The sequence below is a fragment of the Eschrichtius robustus genome, chromosome 5 (genome assembly GCF_028021215.1).
Source record: "Eschrichtius robustus isolate mEscRob2 chromosome 5, mEscRob2.pri, whole genome shotgun sequence".
Lineage (NCBI taxonomy): Eukaryota > Metazoa > Chordata > Mammalia > Artiodactyla > Eschrichtiidae > Eschrichtius > Eschrichtius robustus.
The window spans coordinates 81490283-81507160 of NC_090828.1; positions in this window are offsets into that span (position 1 = coordinate 81490283).

Consider the following 16878-nt stretch of genomic DNA (forward strand, 5'->3'; position numbering starts at 1 on the left):
TACAACAACTATGGGAAATCACGATGGCAGTTCATACATTTGCCCTTTAACCCAGAAAGTCTACTCTCAGATATTTACCCAAAAGAAATGAAAACACATGTCCACAAAAAAAAAGTACAACAATATTCATAGCAGCTTTATTGATAATAGCCTTTGGGCTAGAAACAACCCAAATGTGTATCAACATGTGAATGGATAAAACAATGGTGGTATATTCATACAATGAACTACTACTCAGCAATAAACAGGAACAAATTATTGACACATGCAACCACATGGATGCATGTGGAAAACATTTGGCTGAGAGAAGCTAGCCTCTCTTCCCCAAAAAGTACATACAATAATATGATTGCATTTATGTGAATTATTAAAATAGGCAAAACTGATCTGTAATATTAGAAAATCAGAAGAGTGGTTGCCTGTCTAGTGAGAAAGGGTTGACTGGATATGACAGGGAATTCTCTAGGGTGAGAGAAATGTTCTGTATCTTGATTGGATGTTGGTTACACAGGTTACATATTTGTCAAAACTTATCAATCTGTTTGTGTAAGATCTGTATATTTTATGGAATGAAAACTATTTTTCAATTTTAAAATAGAACTCTAAAACTGTCCATGGCCTCTTCCTCTTCCACATGAACATTTTAGCCCACTGTTCTCTCAGTGCTATTACAAGATTTCTCCTCAGAGCAATGAAAACGTGCACAACTGTAAGAACATCTCAAACTCTACCAAGTGTTGCTACTTATCCGTAGACCTTGTATTGATGGAGAGAGAGGAGGGAAGAATTTTTAGAAAAGGTAGAATTAGTTGTTATGGGCATGTCAAAGCTGAGTTATTTCTTTCAGGCTTCCAGCTGTCCCATTTGTACCCTAGGTTAAAATAACATGGTTTATTTAGGTAGTTATGCATTCTGTAGTGTTATCTTTACAAAATTTGAATGTTCCCACAAGCAGTTTTCCAAAGAGAAAAATACACACTTGCCAAATAATGGATGCGACTATTTTGTGAGCTGATTTAAATTTTGATTCCAGTTTACATCTTCTATATTTTGCACTGATCATAAGTAAGGACTGAAATCTATTACATAAAATGCAGTTGGCAGAGCAGGGTCTGAGTTTTCTCCATTCTTCACTATGACCCAGTTTAGTCCAAGAGAGTGGTTCTAAGTCTGTGAATATGTGAAAAAAAAATTTTTTTTTTTGGCTGTGCTGCACAGCTTGCGGTATCTTAGTTCCCTGACCAGGGACTGAACCTGGGCCACAGCATTGAAAGTGCAGAGACCTAACTACTAGGCCACCAGGGAACTCCCATGAATATTTTTTATAACCTGAGTTCTTCATGAATATAAATCACTTAGTGAAAGTCTCAGAGGTGTTTAAGATCTTTAAAGAGTTTTGACTTACATTAAGTAATCCCAAATAACTTTGATTGAATCTTCAAGACTACTTTGTAGTGATTTCTGCCTCCCACCTTTTAGTCAGGCTGATCACAATCATTTCTTGACGTGCTCATGCTCCCTTTAAGAGCCTTGAGGTTGCTTCTTGTAATTGGCTAAGGACAGAGAAACTAGAAACCTAGTCCAGTATTGCATAAATAAGTAAATCAAGTGTATACCCAACAATAATTGAAACTAGTATAACACTGATGAAGAAATGTATTGATGAAACACCATAGAAATTGCAGAAGTTGTTGTATAAGTCAGAAATTAGAATATTTCAAATAAATAGAGAAGGGGTGGATTATTCACCAAATGGGTGGATTAAAAGACTAAAACTTTGGGAAAAATAGGGAAGTCTTTCCATTTTATACCAAACACTAAAAGCAATTCCAATTTGATTAAAGTTTTAAAAGTACAAAAGAGACACTATAAAAACAATAGAAAAAAATATGTGTGAATATTAATATATTCTTAGGATGGGAGTATACCTTCTAGCATACTCAAAGAAGAAATAATAAATAAAAGGATTGATTGATTTCACTACATAAAACTATAACAATTTCATGTGTAAAGAATGAATAAAATTATAAAGCAATCAACAGATAGAAAAATAGCTGTACATTTATGACAACCCAAGGATTAATAGGCTTAGTATGTAAAGAGTTCCTGCAAACCAATTTAAGAATCACTCAAGTGAAAGATGGACAAAGAACATGCAAAAGCAATTCATGAAGGAAAAGTGTCTGGCAAGACTAAAGTATTAAATGGATTCTCGTAAATAAAGAGATGCATGGACATAGGCTTTATGACTGCTATTTGTGTAATTTTATGGTCTCTCTAGTCCCCCTTCTTGCTTCCTGAATGGTTAAATTTGTCAGTTAAATGTGCAGGGGTAATGAAGGATTTTCACTGATGGAGCCATCTTTTCACTGGGCTTCCATTAAGCCATGACTACCCTCACAAGACAAGTAGCTTGGGCTAAGAATGCAGTCTATGAACAGGGGATAAATCGAAGTTTCTTGGGTTTTCCAGCCTGGAATACATGACTCTGCCTTTATGTACATAATTGTCCAAAGTTCCTGAGGTAAGCAGCCATAGACGCCAAACATTGTCTTCCATCTCTTTCGTGCAGGGATCAGGTGGTGGAGGCAGTTCCATGGAGGGGTCAAAGAGGAGAACCTGGGCTGGTCTAGAGTCATGGCTGCCTCATTGGGAATCTCGGCTCACAATTTACAACCTGAGTTCTTAACCTCTCTGAGCCTGACTTTCCCAGCTGTAAAATAGAGATAATGATAGTACCTACCCTACAAAATCACTATTAATGTTTAATGAGATTATACATATAAAGCACTTAGCATTGTGACTATACATAGGAACCACTCAGTCATTGTTGGCTATTATCTTTTCTATGGGCAAAGAACCTTAATTCTCAACCTTCTGAATAAAAATGCACTAAAACATCGAAGGATGATTTAGTTTCCTTTTGTGTGGACATTCATGTGGTACATGGGGAAAAGTATAGTACAGTTGGCCGTCCATATCCATGGATGTGAAACTCGTGGATATGAAGAGTCAACTGTTTTCATTGTACTATGCCATTTTATATAATGGGCTTCTGGCATTCGAGGGGACTCCTGGAACCAATCCCCTGCAGATACCAAGGGACAATTGTACTGGCATTAGAAGATATGATCCTAGTCCTAACCTCGCCTCTAACATTAGAAGTCACATGACCTCTCTGGGCCTCAAGTTCTGTATCTTTAAATAAAATAGTTGAATTACTTACTGCTATACCCTTTTCTGTCCAACATTCTGCCCTAGAGAAATACAAACTGGCAGCTAAACTGGGGTCTTTAAATATGGTTATATATACCCTAGGTAATAATGAGGATCTTTGAGCTAAGATAGGTCATAGTTTTTAAAGGCTAAAGGAAGGTAAGTATTAATATGCCAAACAGCTGGAATTATATCAATTTACTATAGCACTGATTATGTCTTGTCAGTCAGAAGCTCCAATTGGCAGTTAAGCATCTTTGATTAATTTTTTAAATTAGTTAAGGAAAGGAGTTCATTTAGTGTGCTATAAAAACATGGGGGGCTTCTCTGGTGGCGCAGTGGTTTAGAATCTGCCTGCCAATGCAGGGGACACGGGTTCGAGCCCTGGTCTGGGAAGATCCCACATGCCGCGGAGCAACTAAGCCCGTGCGCCACAACTACTGAGCCTGCGCGTCTGGAGCTTGTGCTCCGCAACAAGAGAGGCCGCGACTGTGAGAGGCCCGCGCACTGCAATGAAGAGTGGCCCCCGCTCGCCGCAACTAGAGAAAGCCCTCGCACAGAAACGAAGACCCAACACAGCCAAAAAAAAAAAAAAAACTATGGAAAGTTTTTAAGTGGTGAAAAGTTTGTGAAGGACTATCCTGTGTGCTCAGTATCAATGAAGATACCCCAACCACTAACGGTTTTATAGGAGAGCCAAAATCCATGCTAGTTTACTCTATAGAGCATATAACAATAGTAATAATGAAGATACCCAATACTGTTAGGTGTTTATAGGGAGCCAAGAACTATTCAAATCTCTTTATGTGAATTATCTCCTTTAATCCTTACAACAACCTGTTTATTTCCAAATCACAAAGAAGAAAACTGAAACTTAAGAATGGGACCTATTGTCACCTAAATAGATGAATCTGCAGAATTGCAGTGTTTCAAGAATAAAGGAGTTTACAAAAAGTAGTTTGAAAACATTTGTAATTAAACCCCTCCTTTTATCGGACAAAGCATTGACAATGTGCAAGACACACATGAGAGGTATCTCCTTCCACTGAAGTCCAAATATTTGGGAGGGAGCAGGAGTTGGTGAAACACATAGGTAACACATGCTGGCATTTAGAAAAATTAACTGGATTACCCACTTAAGAATTATTAGTGGAACATTTTTAGCTTACTCTTGATGTCTCCTTGCTATTCAGCTCCCTCTAAGCTTGTAAATTCACATAATTTGTGTGAAAGCACTAAAAAACATGAATTTCAGTATTAACCCAAGCGAAATGTAATTAAGGAAGTAAGTCTATAACAGAAAAAAAGGGTAATTCTTTGCAATGTCCAAGAAAAATGGCTTTTGGATTATCTGCTATTAGGAAGTATTTTATTCATAAGCTCTTCTCTTCTCCTCATTCATTTATTCACTCTGTAGTTATAGGGAACATGCTAAATACACAGGACTTGGACCCTTATTTGAGGCAGATCATGGAAAACTGATGGTGCTGAATCGATGTTGAGCAGCTGTTATCACCATTCACCTGTGGGTCTCCTTCCAGAGGTGTCCTTTGATCTTTAAGAACAGCTGCAAAAAGTAAAAAAGAAAGAAAAAATGAACATTGGCCACACTTAGGGCTTTGTCTTTTGGGCAGAGAGTTCAAGGTGGATTTACAGGTAAATCTTTCACAACCAGATGCCAATTATACATCTGAGTTTCACCCTCCGTGGGTCTTGTCCTAATCTCTCCCAAAATACAGAGGTCACTTTGAAAGTGCCTCAAACACACTCTAAATTACCAGGATTACTTGCTGTTTCTTTGAAAATGACTTTCATGGGAGAATGCTTCAGAAACATAAAAAGATAATCACCCTCTATCATTACTTGCATCTAGCAGCAGAGTAAAGAGGAAATTAAATTCTTCTTCATTCTTTCCTACAAAATGAACTAGAACCTCCCTCAATCTTCTCCACATTATATGTAGGAATGGAACACAACACAATCCTTCTCTCTCTCTCTCTCTCTCTCTCTTTCAAAAAGGAAAAGGTAAAATACAGCCTGTTCTAAAACTTTCACAGTTGGAGAGAAATTCCAGGGAGAGTTCTATTTCTACCAGAGGTTTTGATATATTGTGAAGGTCTGAAAATATTTGCAAGTTCATGAGAGGTTAGGTCTCTAGCAAATGAGATGTACCTTATGAAATATTCAACAAAAACTGTTGAAGTCTTTATAAGTATGTTACCCTACGTATTTTATCATCAGTGTTCAGCAAATCCTTTATGTTTCTTTTTGATAAGGATACTCAATCCCAACATTTCCCTTCTATTTCAAACTTTTCCATAGGCTGGCCTGAATGTAAAATAGAAACCTTGTGCTTTACTAACTGCAGGGTGCTCAGCTTGAGCTCCATGAATAAAATATGACTCTGATCATTAAAATGTAATAAAAGCCAGTGCTTTGAAACCTTAACCTAAACAAGCTTGCTCTCCGATCCTGGAGGCGAACTTCAGCTGTTCTCTCAGCAGGGGCTCCTCTGCAGAAAGCCCAGGCCTCATACAAACCATTGGAACCTGCTAATCCGACATGTGCTGCTAAACACACAGTCGGAGCCATTGCCACAGTAGGGATCTCCCGGTGGCTCTCAGCGCTTTGTCATTTTCAGGCCACCAGAGTCTTCCTACTCCCACTCTCCTCCCACAAAGATTAAATCAATAGGTAAGAGTCAGGCTCAGGTTGTAGAAAGGTTACATTTGTGGTTGAGTGTCCCTCACCTTGTCTCTCCAAAAATCTCCTTGCAGGAGAACAGACCAAGGAGACTTCGATCAGCTCATTCCTCAAGGGAAGTTTCAGCAAATGTTCACCAAGATTAGCCGATGGGATTGAGAGGAGAAGACCCTCAAGTAAGTAGTGTGGAAACAGCAGTCAAACTGTGCTCTTGGAATTTCTTTTTTACTGGTACATATGTAATCCACGCAGTAGTGTGTGGGAAATAGCCCTAAACTGCTACTCCCACCAGGATTCCCCAGAAAGGATGTTTAACTCCCAGAGTTAAACCTTAAGGCCTGTGTTTCTACGCTGGGGTGAAAAGGCCAATTTCAGCTCACACCCCAAGATGGAAGTCGCTTTTTCTGCTCAAGAGAACGTAGTTCAAGATTTCTCTCCTATTACCACAGAACAAACAGAAAATAGAACTGCCCAACTAGAGGGAAAAGAGATTTTATTGAAGAAAAAGGAAGTAAATAAATAAAAATTCCCATGTAATATGTAACTGATGTCAGATTTCTTTGCAGTGCTTAATTTTATACTTAAAGTGAGTTTGGGGCAATCATGTAAAAAGAATGATAACTTGCTGGTGGGAAAAAATAAAGGACTGAAAGTCTAAATGCAAGATCCCAAATATCCTTGTGCTGGGGAGGTGTCACTACAACAAAAAGATGTGTTTTGATTCTACTGAAACACTGATCACTGCACGTTCTTACTCATAAGACATGGCAAGCAGCAGAGGGAAAACTAGCTCTCATTTTTATTCTCTGGAATGCCTCGACTCTCTCACTGTCTATCTCTTCCCCTTTCTCTTATACTTTGCTCTCTCCCTCAGCTTTTTTTTTTTTTTCTGTTTTCTCTTTCTCTTCTGTTTCCCTTCTTATCACTTCTGTCCACTCCCTATAATCTTCTAGAAGTATAATGATTTTTGTAGTGTTTTTCTGTAAGTCATTGGGGCTCAGTCTATTTAAGGGCTATATATGGAAGGAAATGTACACGTAGGGATGTAAAATGAAAAATAAGTCTTGTCTTCATTGTGTGCAGAAGAAGAAACATTTCAAAATGACATATTAAAATTCCCACTCTGCCCTCCTTGGATGCATTGTCACAAGGCACCCTGTTCTTGACCTTCCCTAACCAACAAGCCAAGCTTGTTTCCGTAAATTACCTGATTGTTCAGCCAAAGCCATGTTTGGCCACTGGGCTGCTCCCTCCTCCTATGTCTTCCATCCACACTTCCCTAGTCCCAAATTTTCACAGCCTTGGACAAACGTTAGGACAGTCATATCCCTTCCAACTAATAGCAGCCTAATTCATGAAGCTGAGTCAGCAGATTTCAAGGGGCACTGCCAAGCCTAGCAGATGACATGCACAAAAACAGCAGAGATTTTCCAAATAAAGCAAAAGAGGATTGTTAGACTGCCCCACAGCACAGGTGTCCCAAGTATACCTTGCCCTCCTGGGCCTGTTTGTCTTAGATTGATTCCCTGCCCTTCCCCCACCCACTCTGCTCTGTTTCCCAGATCAGTTGGCTTCTGGCTGGGTTCAGCCAATGGGAGACACTGACTGGAGGAAGGACGAAGCCAGTGTGTCTCTCCTCTTTCCTTCGTGCTCTGGACTATTTTCCCCCTACTTTCTTGCTTTAGACAGGACTCTGAGTTGACAATCTGTTCCTTGCTTGTTTTTTCAGCCTCTTCCATCTCCAGGGAAACCAGTTCCCTGAATTAAACTCCCTCTGTTTTCTGGGCATATACCCAGAGAAAACCATAACTCAAAAAGACACACCCCAATGTTCATTGCAGCACTATTTACAATAGCCAGGACATGGAAGCAACCTAAATGTCCATCGACAGATGAATGGATAAAGAAGATGTGGTACATATATATACAATGGAATATTACTCAGCCATAAAAAAGGAACAAAATTGGGTCATTTGTAGAGATGTGGATGGACCTAGAGGCTGTCATACAGAGTGAAGTAAGTCAGAAAGAGAAAAACACATATCATATATTAACGCATATTTGTGGAATCTAGAAAAATGGTACAGATGAACCTGTTTGCAAGGCAGAAATAGAGACACAGACGTGGAGAACAAACGTATGGACACCAAGGGTGGAGGGATTGGGGCGGGTGAGATGAATTGGGAGATTGGGATTGACATATATACACTAACTAACATGTATGAAATAGATAACTAATGAGAACCTGCTGTATAGCACAGGGAACTCCACTTTGCTGTACAGTAGAAACTAACACAACATTGTAAAACAACTATACCCCAATTGAAACAAAACAAAACAAAACTCCCTCTGTTTTAAATGCTCACAGTAGTTTCCATTTCTCTGGATGGACCTTGACTGATACATCTCCTTAGGAGCAACCACCTTTCTAAAAGGCAACACTACTCCTGTCTACCCCCGCTCCTAACATCCCCACTCCACACGTCCACACGCATTTCAGCCATCACCTGCACAAATGCGCACCTTCCATTCTGCCAGTCTAGTTAAATGCCTCTCACTGCAGGAACTGCAGAGCTAATTTTCCTCCACCAGAGGAAATAGAAGGGACTAGCAGGTCAGGATTCAAATCACGGAATAGGAGCTGTCTCCCCAGCACCCAGCATCTGTCCCTAATCCCAGCCCAGTCATCATAGACTGAGCAGTCAAGTGGCAAATACTTCCCTGGAGCTTCCCAGATGGATGCCAGGGAATCAGAAAACCTCATGAGATGCTACATGAAACTTCATTGGAATGCATACATATGTTTTGTTTTCCTTGGGGGACAGTCTATTTATTTCGTTGATTTCTCAAAGGGCCCACAAGCCTAAAACTGATGAAGAAGAAGGTGACTACATCAAAATTTAAAACTTTGTACATCAAAGGACACAATCAACAGAGTGAAAAGGCAACCAACCCAATGGGAGAATATATATTATATATATATAAGATTTGGAACTATCTTATATAAAGATAGTTTATATAAGATAGTTATATAAATAACTATATATTTATATAACTATCTTATATAAACTATCTTTATATAAGATAGTGTGCATTTGTGTAGGTGGTGGCTGAAATGCGTGTGGACGTGTGGAGTGGGGATGTTAGGAGTGGGGGTAGACAGGAGTAGTGCTGCCTTTTAGAAAGGTGGTTGCTCCTAAGGAGATCATATATATATATATATCTATATATCTATATATATCTATATATATATCTGGTAAGGAGTTATGTCCAGAATATATAAAGAACTCCTATAACTCAGCAACAACATCAACAACAAAACCCAATTAAAAATGGGCAAAGTACTTGAGTAATACACTTCTCCAAAGGCCAAAAAACATCACTAATTATCAGGGAAAGGCAAATCAAAACCATGAGATACCATTTCACCCCTGTTAGGATGGTTACTGTAAAGAGAAAAAAAAAAAAACCCAAAAATCAGAACATACCAAGTACTGGTGAGGAGGTGGAGAAATTAGAACCCTTGTGCACTGCTGGTAGGACTGTAAAATGGTGCAAACTCTATGAAAAAGTGTGCGGTGGATCCTCAAAAAATTGAAAATAGAATTACCATATGATCCAGTAATTCCACTTCTGGGTATATACCAAAAAGAATTGAAAGCAGGGTCTCAAAGAGATATTTGTACACCCATATTCATAACAGCAGTATTCACAATAGCAAAAAAGTGGAAGCAAGCCAAGTGTCCATCAATAGACAAACGGATAAGCAAAATGTGGTACATACAAACAATGGAATACTATTCAGCCTTAAGAAAGAAGGAAATTCTGACACATGTTACAGTGGATGAATTTTAAGGACATTAGGCTAAGTGAAATAACCAGTCCCCAAAAGACAAATACCCTATGATTCCACTTATATGAGGTACCTAGAATAGCCAGATTCATAGAGACAGAAAGTACAATGGTGGTCGCTAGAGGCTGGGAGAGGGGAGACTGGAGATTGTTGTTTAATGGATATAGATTTTCAGTTTTGCAAAATGAAAAGAGTTCTGGAGATTAATTGCACAGCAAGGTAAATGTACTTAACACTACTGAACTGAACACTTAAAAATTATTAAGATGATAAATGTTATGTGTATTTTACTGCAATTAAAAAACTTTAAAATAATTTTTTTTAAATAAAGGTGAAACCTACCATATACTTGAGATCCTATTTTTATTGCCCAAAAGGATGGATTAAGGAAGATTGGATTCAGGTCACATTATATCTTTTTATCTCCACAACTTATATAATTTATTGAGTTGGGATATCGTTCACTTAGTTTAGAGGTGTGAAACTGACCAGAATTTCTTAGATGAAGATGACTTTGAAGCTGTGGTTCAGAAACGTCGATTTTAGATTTTAATGGACATCACATGATAAATGGACTTACTGCTGTGTAGCTAATGCTGGTGGTTCTGCCCTCTGGTGAAAGAGAGCAATGTGATATGATGAGAGGAAATTTAACTTGGAGTCAGGAAGTCTGGGCATGAATCTTTGTCCCATCACTGGTGACCTAGGGCAAGTCAAACAACTTCTCTGAGCCTCAGATGCTCTGTCTGTAAAATGAGACAGATAATCCCTGTTTCTTATTTCCTAGTGTGTTATGAGGCTCAAATAGGAAAATAAATGCAAATACATTTTAAAACTGTAAGGTGTGATCCAGAAAAAAGGTATTTAGTCTAATTCTCACTTATGATCCTTGGTTATATTCGCCTTCAATTATTGTTACATCACTTTTCCAAGTCAATCTATTATTTACTAGTTCTATTGACTTAAGCAACGTAGCACACAACGAAGAATATAATAAACACTTAATACCAGCCTTGTGAAAATTATCTTCTAATCTTTATTAATGTGCAGGCATATAACTCTATATTGGAATTAGCTGTTGTCTGCTACTTTATGTTCTGTTTTTTCCACTTAACATCATACCCCATTCTCAGGTATTAAGAGGAATTATGAAAATATCTCTGTTACGGCAAATATTAACATGCTATAGTTTGTGGCATCATTCCTCAAGAGGCCCTAGCCTTAAAATATCAGCCAATAAACAGAAGCCTTTAGAGACAAACTGATGTACAGAATATTCCCTTGCACAAAAGTGCCAAACTATAATCTGATGGAATTGGGAACAGAAGGGTTGTCAACCTTCTAGGCTGAGAGAGTTCTGAGGCAATGCCCTAAGGAAGACAGAAATGATGAATGTGGTAAATGACAGTCCTGGGAGAGAGAGACCTAAATTCTGCCAAGTTTTTAACCAAGAAGCAAGACAATTTATCACAGGTGAAAAACCAAAACAATCCAGTAGGGAACCAAGAGCAGGGAGACGGTACATAAAGAGGTTCACAATTTCAGTAGCAGTCTGTAAAACTTGGGTTTGAGTTCTGATTCTGCCACCAACTGATGCCACTTACTTATCACTGGGAAGGATACCTAAGCTCTACAAGTCTCCATTGTCCCATCTAAGAGAAGAGAGACTAGTAGTATCTAACTCATAGGATTGCTTGGAAAATTGAAAGAGATAATACATACAAAGCACTTCACACATGCTCAGAAATCACAGATGTAAGATTAAATTTGGCAATACATTTCTATATCTTAAACACTCACAATGTGAAGGCTAAATGAACTCTCCGTGGACTCTCAGATCATATCAACCTTGCAGGAGTCAGATATACCCAACTGGAGGTGCCAACTCAGTCCGTTTTTAAGGATGTTAAATTTAAAAAGCAGCACTTCTGTTATTGATACATTCAGTCATTGACAAGATGGCACCCATACCTCCTACTATAAACCCTTGACTGGGTGCAGGGTACAGTATGTACTATTTACAGATGTCTGATCATCTAGCATTAATAAAGCAGTGTGGCAGCCAACCCTACCTCAAGTCTTGGGTCCTTGAAATTCATCCTTCATTAGATAGCAGTATCTGTTGGCAAAGAAAAAAGTATTGAAGTCCACTTCTAGACATTACAACTTCTGGATGCATAGAAAATATTTCTTAAGCTGCTAATGAGAAGTAGGTTTATCCAAGTGTGAAAGCAAATCCTGTGATCTGAGGAAGGCAAGGGGCATGAAAGCAGCAAGCTCTCCACAGAGTTACTAAATTCCAAGGGTCTGAAACTGCTCAACAAGCCACCACACCCAGCAGCTTCAAAACGTGTTTTTCTTCTTAGGATTGACCCGGGAGCAACAGTTGGCTCATTTGGCAGAAAAGCTACACTTTCCAATATGTAGAAAACAAGGAGTTGATGTGGGAAAGGAGGCTTGTGCAATTTTCCTGTGTTTCCAGTATTTGATTTTTACGGGCATAACCTATGCCCCAGCAATTCCATTCCTAGGTATATGCTCAACAGACAGTCATCCATACGTGCACGTACAAAATAGCAATAGCAGCTTCGTTCATAACAGCCCCAAAGTAGAAACAACCCAAAGGTCCATAATTGAAATGGATAAATAAATTGTGGTATATTCAAATAAAAGAATAATAATCAGCAATGAAAATGAATACACTATCACTGCACACAACAGTATGAATGAATCTCACAAGCATAACGTCAAGAAGCCAGATAGAAAACAATATGTACCTTATGATTGCTGTTTTTAAAAGCTCAAAAGCAGGCTGGCCTAATCTATGATGCTGAAGGTTTTGAGAGTGATCACCTTTGCGGAGGAGGAAGGGGTTAGTGAGTGGGAAAGTGTCCCCTGGGGCTTCTGGGATGCTCATAATGTTCTATTTCTTTCTTTTTTAAAAATAAATTAATTAATTTTTAAATTAATTTTTGGCTGCGTTGGGTTTTTGCTTCTGCGCGCGGCCAAGTGGGGGCTACTCTTTGTTGCGGTGCGCGGGCTTCTCATTGCGGTGGCTTCTCTTGTTGCAGAGCGCGGGCTCTAGGCACCCGGGCTTCAGTAGTTGTGGCATATGGGCTCAGTAGTTGTGGCTCGCGGGCTCTAGAGAGCAGGCTCAGTAGTTGTGGTGCACGGGCTTAGTTGCTCCGCGGCATGTGGGATCTTCCCAGACCAGGGATCAAACCCTTGTCCCCTGCATTGGCAGGCGGATTCTTAACCACTGTGCCACGAGGGAAGTCCCATAATGTTCTATTTGTTGACCTAGGAGGTAGTTATGTGAGTGTGTTAGCTTTGTACTAATTCATCCAACTGTCACTTTGATTTGTTCACTTTTCTATATGCATATGTACTTTAATTTTAAATTTTATTAAAATAGATTTTTACCAAATTGACTAATACAAAAAAAAATGGACAAATTGCCTTACTAGATCAGACTGATGGACAATTCAGTCCAACTTCCTTATAATGAAACCAAGAGACATGCGTTAAAGTTGCTATCTGTACAGTCATCATTAAGTTAAACTTCTTTCTTTTGTCCAAATAACCTGCTCTGATGCTTTAATCTAATAATCCATTATTACCTTCTTGAAGTTAGATTATTTTTATTTTTTTGATTTAACAAGTTCTATGTATTCATTATTGCTATGACAAACATTGCCTTCTATGTATTAAATGATCCCTTTCAAGCCTCAAGGGGTATCCCACCCATGCTAGTATGCCAAAATTTAATCAGTAAGTCCACTTTCATATTTTATAATTTTGTCAATGTGTTTGGTATACTTTCTCCATATTCATATTTCCAGGTTCAACACTTCTAAGGTTTAGTCTCTGTTGGTAGAACCTCAGATTTGGAGTTCCTTTTTTATACATGACCTTCTGGCTTCCTGAGCATTTTAGCAGCCTTCTTTGAACCTGGTCTGCGTTCATTAAGACTTTTTTTTTTTAATGTTTATTTATTTGTTTTCTTATTATTCATCCATTTTATACACATCAGTGTGTACATGTCAATCCCAATCTCCCAATTCATCACACCCCCCCCCACACCCTGCCACTTTCCCCCCTTTGTGTCCATACGTTTGTTCTCTACATCTGTGTCTCAATTTCTGCCCTGCAAACCGGTTCATCTGTACCATTTTCTAGGTTCCACATCTATGCCTTAATATATGATATTTGTTTTTCTCTTTCTGACTTACTTCACTCTGTATGACAGTCTCTAGATGCATCCAAGTCACTACAAATGACCCAATTTCGTTCCTTTTTATGGCTGAGAAATATTCCATTGCATATATGTACCACATCTGCTTTATCCATTCGTCTGTTGATGGGCATTTAGGTTGCTTCCATGTCCTGGCTATTGTAAATAGTGCTGCAATGAACACTGGGCTGCATGTGTCTTTTTTTTTTTTTTTTAATTTATTTAACTTATTTATTTATTTATGGCTGTGTTGGGTCTTCGTTTCTGTGCAAGGGCTTTCTCTAGTTGTGGCAAGTGGGGGCCACTCTTCATCGCGGTGCGCAGGCCTCTCATTATCGTGGCCTCTCTTGTTGTGGAGCACAGGCTCCAGACGCGCAGGCTCAGTAATTGTGGCTCATGGGCCTAGTTGCTCCGCGGCATGTGGGATCTTCCCAGACCAGGGCTCGAACCCGTGTCCCCTGCATTGGCAGGCAGATTCTCAACCACTGCACCACCAGGGAAGCCCGCATGTGTCTTTTTGAATTATGGTTTTCTCTGGGTATATGCCCAGTAGTGGGATTGCTGGGTCGTATGGTAATTCTATTTTTAGTTTTTTAAGGAACCTCCATACTGTTCTCCATAGTGGCTGTATCAATTTACATTCCCACCAACAGTGAAAGAGGGTTCCCTTTTCTCCACACCCTCTCCAGCATTTGTTGTTTGTAGATTTTCTAATGATGCCCATTCTAACTGGTGTGAGGTGATACCTCACTGTAGTTTTGATTTGCATTTCTCTAATAATTAGTGATGTTGAGCAGCTTTTCATGTGCTTCTTGGCCATCTGTATGTCTTCTATGGAGAACTGTCTATTTAGGTCTTCTGCCCATTTTTGAATTGGGCTGTTTGTTTTTTTAATATTGAGCTGCATGAACTGTTTATGTATTTTGGAGATTAATCCTTTCTCCATTGTTTCATTTGCAAATAGTTTCTCCCATTCTGAGGGTTGTCTTTTCGTCTTGTTTATGGTTTCCTTTGCTGTGCAAAAGCTTTTAAGTTTAAGTAGGTCACATTTATTTATTTTTGTTTTTACTTCCATTACTCTAGGAGGTGGGTTAAAAAAGATCTTGCTGTGATTTATGTCAAAGAGTGTTCTTCCTATGTTTTCCTCTAAGAGTTTTATAGTGTCCGGTCTTACATTTAGGTCTCTAATCCATTTTGAGTTTATTTTTGTGTATGGTGTTAGGGAGTATTCTAATTTCATTCTTTTCCATGTAGCTGTCCAGTTTTCCCAGCACCACTTATTGAAGAGACTGTCTTTTCTTCATTGTATATCCTTACCTCCTTTGTCAGAGATTAGTTGACCATAGGTGCGTGGGTTTATCGCTGGGCTTTCTATCCTGTTCCATTGATCTATATTTCTGTTTTTGTGCCAGTACCATATTGTCTTGATTACTGTAGCTTTGTAGTATAGTCTGAAGTCAGGGAGTCTGATTCCTCCAGCTCCGTTTTTTTCCCTCAAGACTGCTTTGGCTATTTGGGTCTTTCGTGTCTCCATACAAATTTTAAGATTTTTTTGTTCTAGTTCTGTAAAAAATGCCATTGGTAATTTGATAAAGATTGCACTGAATCTGTAGATTGCTTTGGGTAGTATAGTCATTTTCACAATATTGATTCTTCCAATCCAAGAACATGGTATATCTCTCCATCTGTTGGTATCATCTTTAATTTCTTTCATCAGTGTCTTATAGTTTTCTGCATACAGGTCTTTTGTCTCCCTAGGTAGGTTTATTCCTAGGTATTTTATTCTTTTTGTTGCAGTGGTAAATGGGAGTGCTTTCTTAATTTCTCTTTCAGATTTTTCATCATTAGTGTATAGGAATGCAAGAGTTTTCTGTGCATTAATTTTGTATCCTGCAACTTTACCAAATTCATTGATTAGCTCTAGTAGTTTTCTGGTGGCATCTTTAGGATTCTCTATGTATAGTATCATGTCATCTGCAAACAGTGATAGTTTTACTTCTTCTTTTCCAATTTGTATTCCTTTTATTTCTTTTTCTTCTCTGATTGCCGTGGCTAGGACTTCCAAAACTATGTTGAATAATAGTGGTGATAGTGGACATCCTTGTCTTCTTCCTGATCTTAGAGGAAATGATTTCAGTTTTTCACCATTGAGAATGATATTTGCTGTGGGTTTGCTGTATATGGCCTTTATTATGTTGAAGTAGGTTCCCTCTTTGCTCACTTTCTGGAGAGTTTTTATCTTAAATGGGTGTTAAATTTTGTCAAAAGCCTTTTCTGCATCTATTGAGATGATCATATGGTTTTTATTCTTCAATTTGTTAATATGGTGTATCACATTGATTGATTTGCATATATTGAAGAATCCTTGCATCTCGGGGATAAATCCCACTTGATCATGGTGTATGATCCTTTTAATGTGCTATTGATTCTGTTTGCTAGTATTTTGTTGAGGATTTTTGCATCTATGTTCATCAGTGGTATTGGTCTGTAATTTTCTTTTTTTGTAGTGTCTTTGTCTGGTTTTGGTATCAGGGTGATGGTGGCCTCATAGAATGAGTTTGGGAGTTTTCCTTCCTCTACAATTTTTGGAAGAGTTTGAGAAGGATGGGTGTTAGCTCTTCTCTAAATGTTTGACAGAATTCACCTGTGGAGCCATCTGGTACTGGACTTTTGTTTGTTGGAAGATTTTTAATCACAGTTTCAATTTCTTGTGATTGGTCTGTTCATATTTTCTATTTCTTCCTGGTTCAGTCTTGGAAGGTTATACCTTTCTAAGAATTTGTCCATTTCTTCCAGATTGTCCATTTTATTGGCATAGAGTTGCTTGTAGTAGTCTCTTACAATGCTTTGTACTTCTGTGGTGTCTGTTGTA